Below are 13,439 nucleotides of genomic sequence, written 5' to 3' on the forward strand. Positions count from 1 at the left end.
CCTCAATGGGGATGGTATCCATAAAATGGTGTACTAATATATAAGTTCCTTAGAAGAGGATGAACTCTATTGGGAGCCAATGAAATACATTTAGTACATATTAGTCCTTGTTAGGAGACTTTGAATCCTTAAAGAAGATTCTAACCCTGTTAGGAGTTATGGAAGGCAGAAGGACCCACTATTCAAACAACTTCAAGGGCAATACCACCGAACTCACTGTCCAACTAGCCATTATATTATTCCTTTTAGGAAAAAAACTAAATGATCAATTGTCCACTAATACTCTCTGCTAAATATAATCACTTTGCTCATTCATTGTGCCTTAGCTACACCAAGCACTCCTCAGATTCAATACCAGATCTATAAATTTGCATCACACTAATCCCTTTAATCGCTTACTCACATATAAGTCACTCATATAATTCATTTGCTTACACTTCAATACAATGCATACATCCAGTCACAAGGAAAACAACTTTTCTTTATACCAAGACCTCAAATTAATTCATTGAATCAGCTTGAGGCTTTCCCAATTTAAAATTAAAATAAAACCTCATTAATATAAAATAATACATATTACATTACATATTTTCATAATTACATAACACTGTTGGCTCACAACCTTCACAAGTCTTCACATGTGTGGCCTCAAACTTTGCATACTCACTAACATCATCATTGTGATGTCTTCTACCTTTGTAAAACTATGCACACCCACATTCTATCCTTGTTAGGAGATATAATCCAATTACTATAAATCACTTCTTAGGAATTATGTATGTATACTGTCTTATGTAAATCTTGAATAGCTATCACTAATCTTCAACATTCTGAATGTGTTCTTAACCATGGAATCATGACACTATAGAACATTTTCTCAACTTACTTGACATCATCTTCAATCCTCGAACAATGCAACCTCAAACATTATCTAGTACTTTGTTAGTCTTCACTGAATAACCAATATATTGACATCAAAGACAAATACTATCGTGAATGTGATATATGATCTCACTAGCAATCTCTCACATTCTCTAACAATGCTAGGTTACTACCCCATAGAACTATCATTAGTATTTATTTTAACAATCTCCTCCTTTGACATTGATGGCAACATAGATGAAAAACATCTAAGTTTCAAGAATACCAAACATACTACTTTGTTGCAACTGCTCCATTATTGTAGTCCTCTACTTCTCAAATCCTCTTCATCAATCAACTCAATCTCTCACAAAAATATCTCTCCCCATTGATATATTTCCATCAATGTTCATCATTCTTGAAGTACATTTATCTCCCAATAATAGAAGCAACATCTCCCCCATAACTAGAAGATGTTTTTAATGTACTTCTCTCCCCCATTGAAATCAATGAAAAAGGAATCATTATGTCAATCTAATGCAAAATATATCTCCATAAAGCCCAAGTGTCTGAAGACACTATTTAATACCATCTACCAAGAGTCCTTTATGAATAAACTCAAACATAGATACTCTCCCCCCCTAGAGGAAGTTTCAGCATCCAGTCCAAATAAATTGTCGGTGTTTGAAAATTCTACTAATTTCTAATTACCTCAATCAAAATATGACACATCTAGGGGTAGCTAACTCTCATCTTCAACACATCATTTCAAACACTGGGCCAACTATAAGGCTAGACCCTTCTTCTATTTCAGGCTCTGCAAAACCTAGGTGGGTGAACCTCAAATCCAATTAATACGGTACCAATGCTAAACATATCCCTAGATCTAACAATGCAAATAAAAACCCCTTATATCTCCTAATAAATCATGTAATGGCATAGATCTACGGAAGTAAATTGCAAATCTAGGAAATTCATAAGCTGAGAGAGGGTTAGACTGTTCTAGCTCTTCAACATAAAATGTGTAAAGATGATTTGAATTTTGATTTGATTTTATGTGGGTGGGGAAAGTGGATGAAAACCAGGTATGAACAACAAATGTATGATCTTGTAATAGATTAGTGCCTCATCCATTGGGCAATTCATGAATCTCCCACATGCATTTTGGATATCTAAAACACATATCTTATGCCAAGACTCTAGATCTATCCATTTACCTTGTAAATTGGATATCAATGTTCGATCTAAATCTCATTCTTACCTAATATCTTCCTCAATAAATCTGCAACCCTATTGATTTCCCTGAAGCATTTACATAATTCCTTGAATTACAAGCAACAATGGAGCAACATACAGCCTTAAGGGATTGCAATTATGATCTAGGCTCTTTGTTCAAAGATCATAAAACATCACAACTCAGTGAGAAAGGAGACAAGATTTAAACTGAAACTCAACATTTGTTGTTCCTTGTATTGATTTCCTTGAAACTGAATTTTTTGAATATGAGGTTGGTTTTTGCACTGAACACCACCGATACATGCTATAGGATTTTTTCTCTCTAAGATTGATTTACATGTTTTATCGGATGTTTTGAGTCGTCAGTTGTAGAATTCAATGGAAAAACACATAAAACACATTTAGTGACTCTTGTATCTAGTTATTTTGAGTTTTTGTGGTGTTTTGGCTAAAAAATTATCAATTGGAACATATCCGGGTTTAGTTAGCAGATCTTTGTCTTTTGTTGAGATACTTTGCATTTGGAAAGGCAAAAAAAAAAGGATATGATTGGCAGTTGAGGAGAGAAGGTAGAGAGATTCTTTTCAACTTCTTCAAGGAGAATTCTAAAGGGACACATGTCAGTTGCATAGCAGATCTGGGAATTGCTTCCTTTCTATTTATGCTTTCTTCTTCTTTTTTGTAAGGGTTGGAATTTTGGAAAGTTTCTCTGGAATGAAGACATTTAGTAGAATTGGCCCTAGAATTGATGAAGTTTGAATGGAAGATCTGGGATGTGTTGGTTCTAGACCATGAAGCTTTTGCTTTGGCTGTGACACCCCCTTCCCATCCCATTAGTTTCTCATTCCCACTATTTTCTCTCTTGTATGACAACATTTGTTTGTTGTATAGCTTAGTTTATTAAGTTCTTTATGAGTTAATTTCATGCATTTTTATGTATTATTTCAAGGAAATCAATACAAGGAACAACAAATGTTGAGTTTTAGTTTAAATCTTGTCTCCTTTCTCACTGAGCTATGATGTTTTATGATCTTTGAACAAAGAGCCTAGATCATAATTGTAGTCCCTTAATGCTGTATGTTGCTCCATTATTGCTTGTAATTCAAGGAATTATGTAAATGCTTCAAGGAAATCAACAAGGTTGTAGGTTTATTGAGAAGGATATCAGGTAAGAATGAGATTTAGATCAAACATTGATATCCAATTTAAAAGGTAAATGGATAGATCTAGAGTCTTGGCATAAGATATGTGTTCTAGATATCCAAAATGCATGAGGGAGATTCATGAATTGCCCAATGGATGAGGCACTAATCTATTGCAGGATCATAAGTTTGTTGTTCATACCTAGTTTTCATCCACTTTCCCCACCCACATAAAATCAAATCAAAATTCAAATCATCTTTACATTTAATGTTGAAGAGCTAGAACAATCTAATCCTCACTCAACTTATGAATTTCCTAGATTTGTAATTTGCTTTCGTAGATCTATGTCATTACATGGGTTATTAGGAGATATAAGGGGTTTTTATCTGCATTGTTAGATCCAAGGATATGTTTTGCACTGGTACCATATTAATTGGATTTGAGGTTCACCTGCCTAGGTTTTGCAGAGCCTGAAGTAGAAGAAGGGTCTAGCCTTATAGTTGGCCCGATGTTTGAAATGATGTGTTGAAGATGGGAGTTAGCTACCCCTAGATGTGTCATATTCTCATCAGGGTAATTAGAAACTGGTAACATTTTCAAACACAAACAAAATGGTCACTCTGTTGGCCAACTGCGGGCCCCATCTTGCACCAAGCGGCTTCCAAAAGCCTTTGTCCTAAGACACTATGCATAGTGTAAAGAGGAGTATTTAAAGATTTAAAACTTCCATTCCCCAACCAATGTGGGATAATGGTTTAATGCTCTGTTCATGCATGAGTTGCGCTACATTCTTAGCGTGAGATTTCATTACTTGTGTGTGAACCTCTTTTTATATTGCTACCTGTGTTGGTAAAGCTTTCAACATATTTCTTACCTTCAAGAATTTTATACTTTTCTTCATCCTCTTAGAGATCAATCCCCAAGCTTCAGAAGAATATCTACCAGGTTCTTCTATAGGAAGCCCCAATTGTAGGTGGCAGCTTATGCCATGTTCAATGTCTCCAGATTAGAACACCAAGCCTCTACAATCTTTCATCACTAACCTTGCTTTTGGTGATTTCCTACTCTTAGCATGGTTGCGGGATGCTTTGTTTATATTGGGTAGGTGGGGCTTTCTCTCCAAATGCAGAAGCTTCCTCTAAGTTGTGGCTTGTTTATCACTGCTCCCCTGCAGTAAACCGAACCTCATCTTTATATATGAATCTCCCTACCTCCATAATGCTCTTTGCAAATGGCTCCCCTACAGTTAATTTCCTTGCACAGACTTTGCCATTTCATGAGTTTCTCTGCCATTGCATGGTGCCTTTGACCTGTGACTTTCCTTTTAAACTAGTGACTCTCATTTCATGGTGACTCCTTGTTTTTTGATGTGTGTTCTCTCATTCATTTTTTTGGTAAAATAGCCACCCAATCTGGGCCCAATGTGATTACAAATTAGAATAGAATTTTCCCTTAGAGAAAATGAATGTTAGAATTAGAGAAGGCACTTCACCCTCAAATGAAATAATAATGGTGACTTTTGATGCTTGTCTTCAATTAGTTTATAGAATATTGGAACAACTGTCATTCTTTGGGACCACGGAGCCTTACCTATTTCTTAGCTTGTTTTGATGGCTTCTTTTCTTTAACCTTTTTGTGAAGATTTGTAATGCACTCATTAAATATCTCCTGATGGAAACTTTCATCACTAATTTCCATGTATGCTTGTGCATCTATGAGCAAAAGTATGCAATTCTCTAGTTTTGAGGAAGCAACAATTTTCTTCACAGAATAAAGCAAAACTTGTGAAATCATCTGCCAACTTTCCCCTTTTTTTGGTGTCCACAAGAGCGATCTATGCATCAAAATTTGTTAAAGCTGCTCAACAAGCTTTATCATAACTTATCCAAGTTTGCATAGCTATCTTCAACATCTTTTTTTTTACTAATAATGTACCCGGTGCCAAAGTAGAAATCTCTGATCAACCCTTGCCTAGAACAATCATTTGTCTCAATGTCAACACTAGATCTTATTTATTTCTGCCTTTTGAAAATTGGATAGTTAAATTGGCTCTCCATAATTCAACCTTATCTTTAAAAGATGCCAATGTTATTTAAATTATCCCAAGTTTATAAGAATCAAAAACTCAAAAACACTTTAATCTCTAAACATAGTTGAATCACTACACTCCTTTTATAATCATTTAAGTTATAAAAGGGGAAAATAGTTTTCGAGTTTACCATTCACACCATTCTCAACCCAAAATCATCTTTGTAATGATTTTAAAACCATTATGACTTTCTCTTCCTTTAAAACATTTTAAAATCCAAATGTCTTATTAATCAGACAGAAATAGTTGGGCCCCAAAGTGGGTTCGGCTAAAAAAATAATTCATTTTCAAACACCTAAACTATCCAACTAATCCATAGGACATCTGATACCAATTTGACAAAGAATCAATCAATTTGCATCACTTTTTAACATTTTAAAACTTATTTCACCTCTTTCTACATCTGGTCAACTTTGTGCCAAGAGGTCCTTTGACTGACCTTAAAAACTGACCTGAACAGCTAACTAGGCTCTGAAATCAACAATACTGAATCTCTGTTCTACACTTGCACCATGTCAAATCTCGTCTCATGATGAATTCGGGGTCAAAATATATTGACCGTCAAAGTTGACCTCTCAGAACTGCCTGCAAGCAAACATGTTAGAAAACAATAAACTACGTTTAGAATTGGCTTCAAAAACTAGGCAAATGAGCACTTGAGGGCATGAAAACTGGGATGTTAATTCATTGTCACAAGGAGAGTATAAATCTAAGATTTGGGCTCATTACAAATAACTAGGCACAAATGAAAAGTGGTCAAAGTAGGCTACTCAGAATTGGTGACTAGAAACAATGGCAGAAAATCATTTTTTGCAAATGGAATTGACCTGGGAAAGTGTACAAATAGATTCGTCATGACTTGCGAATTGGCACACTTAAAACATTTTTAGAGGAAAACACAGTGGTACAATTCATTTGATCTCACCTATCATGGATTTCAAGATATTGCACCATGAACAGGGGTACTGACAAATCTACACCTTTTCAGACCAGTAAAAAGCTAGAAATTGCATTTGGAATCGTGTTTGAAAACTGAACAAATAGATTTGTCAAGACTTAAAAATTGAAACATAGCAAGTCTCTGACCTCTAAAATGCAACACAAAATGAATTTCATCATTTTGGTCAACTAGGTCAAAGTTATAACACGTCAAACAGGGCTTCCCAAAATTCAAAACAATTCATATCATCATGAAAACAGTAAACTGCCAACTTTGAGGGATTCAAAACCTAGTCAAATGGATTTGAAATGACTCAAAATATAAAACATAGGCTCTCAAGTATGGACACTAAACACTCCCAAAGTAGTGAGTCATGAAACATTTATGGGTGCGAGATATTCAAATGCAAACATAGCCTCTTGTCGCTACTTGACACTTGAGCAAAAATGCAGATTTGACAAATGCTCAAAACAAGACTTCACAAAATGGCTCAAAATGTCAATTTAACTTCATGAAATAAGCAAACGCACTAAATCAAATGTGTTAGAAACATTAAACACCTCATGGGGCTCAAAGGTACAACCGGGCACATATGCATCAAAAAGCATTTAGAAGGCTTAATTCTTTCAATGGTGCTCAAAATCAAGGCTACAATTTTGAGCGCCAACATAAACAATAGTATTATGTACCACTAGACTATCTACATTATCTACTCTGAAGTAGGCATGAGCATAACCCCAACCACACTACTCAAATGTATCTTTTGGTAAAGGCTTTGTAAATATACCTAGTATCTACTCCTTTGTGCTCACATACTCCAATATGATCTCTTTCTTTGCAACCTTCTCTCTCAAAAAATGATACTTAATAGATATGTGCTTTGTCTTAGAATGTAACACAAGATTCTTAGAAATACTCACTGTAATTGTGTTATCACAATGCATGACAATAGGCTCTATAAACTAAACTCCAATATTCTTCAACATTTTCTTCATCCACATAATCTGATTGCAATTATTTGTTACTCCTACATACTCTACTCCTGTTGTACTTTGTGAAATATAATATTTTTTCTTGCTTAGCTAAGAAACCAATCTTCCTCCTAAGAAAAATGCTCCACTACTTGTACTCTTTTTGTCATCCACACCGCCTACCCAATCTGCATCAGTATATGCACATAGTGTAAATTCATTTGATCTATTTGTAGCATAATGTACTTCTTTAGAAGATGCTTGAATCCCATAAAATGCCAACTAAATTAGCTAGTCTAGTCTTGTATGTGTAAAATATTGCAAACCTCCAATCATGGATCTATACTTGTTATGCTCAATAGTAGGTGTCTCATCTTTGTTATATAGTTTATGACCAGTTAACATAGGTGTACTAACGCATTTACAACTTACCAAACCAAATCTTTTCAGCAAGTCTTTCATGTACTTAGTTTTTTATAAGAAAATACCTTCACTATTCTACATAATCCGCAAACCCAAGAAATACTTCATCTCACCAATCATACTCATCTTAAGCTCCTTCTTTATTTCATTAATAAATGATTCACTTGCTTCATCATTTCCTCCAAATATTATATCATCCACAAATACTACAATAATCAGTAAACCATTCTTAATTTATTTTAAATATAAGTTATTCTCTGTAGTACCTTTATCAAACCTCAATTTTTCCAAATATTTGTCCAACCTTGCATACCAAGCTCTAAGTGCTTGTTTCAAACCATATAGTTCTTTCTTCAATTTACAAACCATATCTCCTTTTGTCAAAGGAAAACCTTTAGGCTGCTAAATGTAAACTTCTTCTTCAAGTTTTCCATTCAGAAATGTTGACTTCACATCCATCTGACACACGTTGAGTTTCTTATTAGCCACACAAGCCTACAACATTATAACTACTTCTATTCTAGAAACTGGTGCAAATGTTTCCTCATAATCAATACTTTCTTGCTTTGAATATCCTTTAGATTGCTTACTCATGTATAATTCCCTCATATAATTCACTTGCTTACTTCAATATAATGCATACATCCAATCATAAGGAAAACAACTTTCCTTTATACCAAGTCCTCAAATCAATTCATTGATTGATCCTTGAGGCTTTCCCAATTTACAACTTAAATAGGACTCATTAATATAAAACAATACACATTACATTACATCTTTTCATAATTACATAACATTGTTAACTCACAGTCTTCACATGTCTTTACACGTGTGACCTCAAACATTGCATGCTCACTGAAATCATCATCGTGATGTCTTCTACATATGTACAATTACACATAGGAAGATTCTATCCCTATTACAAAATATAGTCCAATTACTAGAAACCACTTCTCATGAATTATATATGTATAATGTCTTCTATAAATCTTGAATAGTTCTCACTAGTCTTTGACTTTCTAAATGTGCTCTTAACCATAGAATTGAGAGACTTTGTAAAACATGTCCTCAACTACGCTTGACCTCATCTTCAATCCTTAAACTGTATGACCTCAAACACTATCTGCTACCATGTCAGTCTTCATAGAATAACCAATATGTTGACATCAATGACAAACACTACCATGAATGCAACATATGATCTCACTAGTAGTCTCCCACATCCTCCAACAATGATAGGATGCTCCCCCATAAGAATATCATCAATATTCATACTAACAATCTCTTCCTTTGACATTGATGGCAACATAGATGAAAAATATCTAAGTTCCAAGAATACCAAACATACCACTTTGTTGTAACTGCTCCATTATTGTAGTCATCTACTTTTCAAATCCTCTTCATCAATAAAATCAATCTCTCATAGAAACATCTCCCCTCATTGATATACTTCCATCAATGTTCATCATTCTTTAAGTAAATTTCTCTCCCAGTAACAAAAACAAGTTCTCCCCCATAACCAAAAGACATTTTTCATGTGCTTCTCTCCCCCATTGACATCAATGAAAAAGGCATCATTATGTTAAGCTACTGCAAAACATATCTCCATAAAGCTCAAGTGTTTGAAGACATCATTTAATACCAAGTATAAAGAGTCCTTTATGACTCAGCTCAAACATAGATACTTCCCCATAGAGGAAGCATCAATATCTAGTCTAGATAAATAGTAGTGCTATGTACCACTGGATTGATGCAATACTTGCATCATCTACTCTAAATTAGGCAAAGGCATAACCCCAAGCATACCTCTCAAATACTTAAATTTATCCTTCAATAAAGGCTTTGTAAATATATTTGTTATCTACTCCTTTGAGCTAACATACTCTAGTCTGATCTCTTTCTCTGTAACCTTCAAACACAGATACTCCCCCATAGAGGAAGCATCCATATTCATTCTAGATAAACAATAGTGCTATGTACCACTAGACCAATGCAATCCTTGCATCATCTACTCCAAATTAGGCAAAGACATAACCCTAAGCATACCTCTCAAATACTCAAATGTATCCTTCAATAAAGGCTTTGTAAATATATATGTTATCTGCACCTTTGTGCTAACATACTCTAGTCGGATCTCTTTCTCTACAACCTTCTCTCTCAAAACATGATACTTGATAGATATATACTTTATCTTAGAATGTAACACAAGATTCTTAGAAATACTCACTGGACTTGTATTATCATAATGTATGACAGCAGGCTCTATAAACTCAACTTCAATATTCTTCAAAATCTGCTTCATCCACATAATCTAATTGCAATTATTTTTTTCTCCTACATACTCTGCTCTTGTTGTGCTCTATGAAATGAAATATTATGTCTTGCTTAGCCAACAAACCAATCTTCCTCCTAAGAAAAATGCTTCACCACTTATACTCTTTCTTCCATCCATACCGCCTACCCTATCTGCATCAGTATATGCACATAGAGTAAATTCATTTGATATGTCATACCACAACCCAAAATTAGGTGTACCATTCAAATATATGAAAATTCTCTTTACTGTTGCATTATGTGCTTCATTAGGAGATGCTTGAAATCTTGCAACAATGACAATTGCATTAGTTGTGTTTGGTCTTGTAGCAAACCTTCAATCATGGATCTGTACTTGTTATGCTCAATAGTAGGTGTCTCATCTTTGCTAGATAATTTATGACTAGTTACCGTAGGTGTACCAATATGTTTTCAACTTTCCAAACCAAATGTTTTCAACAAGTCTTTCATGTACTTTATTTGTGATAAGAAAATACCTTCACTATTCTACACAGTATGCAAACCCAAGAAATACTTCATCTCACCAATCACGCTCATCTTAAACTCCTTCTTCATTTCATTAACAAATATTTCACTTGCTTCATCATTTCCTCCAAAGATTAAATCATCCACAAATACATCAATAATTAGTAAATCATTCTCAATCTCTTTTAAACACAAGTTATTATTTGTAGTACCTTTAGCAAATCCCAACTTTGCCAAATATTTGTCCAACCTTGCATACCAAGCTCTAGGTGCTTGTTTCAAACAACACAATTCTTTCTTCAATTTACAAACCATATCTCCTTCTTTTGTATTAGGAAAACCTTTAGATTGCTCAATGTAAACTTCTTCTTCAAGTTATCCATTTATAAATTTTGACTTTACATCCATCTGATGCACTTTAAATTTCTTGTTAGTTGCATAAGCCAAAAATATTCTAACTACTTCTATTCTAGCAACTGGTACAAATGTTTCCTCCTAATCAATACCTTATTTCTTTGAATATCCTTTAGATCACTTACTCATGCAATTCAATTGCTTACTTCAATATAATACATACATCCAATCATAAGGAGAACAATTTTCCTTTATACCAAGTCCTGAAATCAATTCATTTAGTTGGCCTTGAGGCTTTCCCAATTTACAATCAAAATAGGACCTCATTAATATAAAACAACACATGTTACATTACATCTTTTCATAATTACATAACATTGTCAGCTCATAGTCTTCACACGAGTGACCTCAGACTTTGTATGCTCACTAACATCATCATTGTGATATCTTCTACCGATGTACAATTACACACAACCAGATTCTATCCTTGTTAGGAGATATAATCCAATTACTAGAAATCACTTCTCATGAATTTGGTCTATATAGTGTCTTTTGTAAATCTCAAATAGTTGTCACCAGTCTTTGACTTTTTGAATGCACTCTTGACCACAAAATCAAGACACTTTGTAGAACTTTTCCTCAACTATGCTTGACCTCATCTTCAATCCTCAAACTATATGACCTCAAACAATGTCTGCTACTATGCTAGTCTTCATAGAATAACCAATATGTTGACATCAATGACAAACACTACCATGAATGCAACATATGATCTCATTAGCAGTCTCCCACATGCTCCAACAATGCTAGGATACTCCTGTAGACCTTACAACAAGACATATTGTCAATTAGTGCCATAACACTTAGTCATTTTGTATGGTTATATTGTTACTGAGCAGAACCAAGTAAAGCATGGTTGTATTGTTACTGAGCAGAACCAAGTAAAGCATGTCAATAGTGTTAACTGAGTGAGCAGCAGGTTGTGTCAATCGAGTTGATAATATCCACCGAGTTGCAATATCAATCGAGTTTTTGGTTTCAAGCAATGTCTACCAAACTACTAGTATTAATCGAGTCATCTTCGCTCATTGAGTGATCAATGTGAACCAAGTGCATAGTGTTAACCAAATGCCATAGTTGTCAAGTTCCATTGTGTTTCCCGACTATCAACATATCACTCAAGTGGATAATTGGACTCGAGTGTCAACATTGAGCCGACTTGGTAAATTATTGTTTGAAACTATTATGATATCTTAGTAGCCAACTTGTTAAAGCAATTATTTTTAATGGATATAAATATAAGTTACTTTGTAATTACTATATGCATCGCTATTAGTTGGAGAACATTGCATAGAAGCAAATATGAAAGAGCAGAGTAATTAGAAGGCTACATCTAGTATACAGGAAAGACAAAGACTCATCTATCATAGTCAACTAATCAGTTTAAATCAAAGGATCTTATTCAACAAACCAAGTTGCATAGAAAAGATCAATCCACTAATTCATCCTAACAGGTGCATCAGTCAAATCCTCTAACATGGTGGACCTAATAGCCATTTGCAGAAACTCCTAACATAGTACACACTTAATTGTACTGTATAAATCCTTCCACAAGGTGGACCTAATAATCCTTCTTTCTCTTAAACAAGCAGATCATCAGAAGTGATCAATTGTAAGCCTAACAGACCAACTTTATTAGTGTAGTACTAAAGCTTGTGAGTATCATCCCCACCCCAGTTTTACCTTCTATTTTGGAGGGTTTTTGGGTCACCAAATACTATGTCAAGTGTTATGGTGTTGTTACTTTATTGATTTATGTTCCATGCATGCAAGTAGATTAGATATTCTAATGAAGTGAGATTAAGTGAAGAAGATTTAAGTGGTTCCTGATTCACCCCACCCCCCCTCCCCCAACCCCCCCAGTCACTCGGTCATCATCACATTTCCAACAATTAGTATCAGAGCAAGGTTCTCTTATCAAAATTTTAGTAGCTTGAGAGTAAAGATTAGAGACAATGGAACTATACAAGCTAGAGAAAGCCATTGAAAATGAAAAGATGGATCTACATGTGGCCATGGAACAAATCAAGAAATTGAAGAATCAACTTTCTCAATCCCTGAAAAGAAGAAAAGAGTTAGCAATACATATGAACGTCAATCAATACACAAAAGAAAGAATTGAATATATTTGTAGAGAAAGGAGTTCTGATGAAACAAATGCAACTATAATAGATCTACTTGGAATGAACCTCATTCTGCAAGAAGAAGTCAGAAAATTGAAAAGAGTACAAGAGATTCATTCGGTCAAAATATGTGGAGTCATGGAGCAAAAGAACAAAGTTGAAAATGACAAAGAGATGGAAGATGAAGACAAAAGACTACTCAACACCAAACTAGAAGAAAAGGACAATGAAATCCACCAGCTTTTCACTACATCAAGCAAATATGATAAATCAATTGAATAGTGCAAATCAAGAAGTCATAAATTTAAGGACATAAAATGATAGACTCAAGAATGATCTTAAAGAAGAAAAAAACCAATGTAAGAATTATGAGATCTCCAAAAAACATGAATCAGTTGGTTGAACTATCTCATAAAAGACACAAAGGGAAAACAGGATTG

This window comes from Cupressus sempervirens, chromosome 6 (assembly GCF_028749045.1).
Source record: "Cupressus sempervirens isolate cs-2001-9-10 chromosome 6, ASM2874904v1, whole genome shotgun sequence".
Lineage (NCBI taxonomy): Eukaryota > Viridiplantae > Streptophyta > Pinopsida > Cupressales > Cupressaceae > Cupressus > Cupressus sempervirens.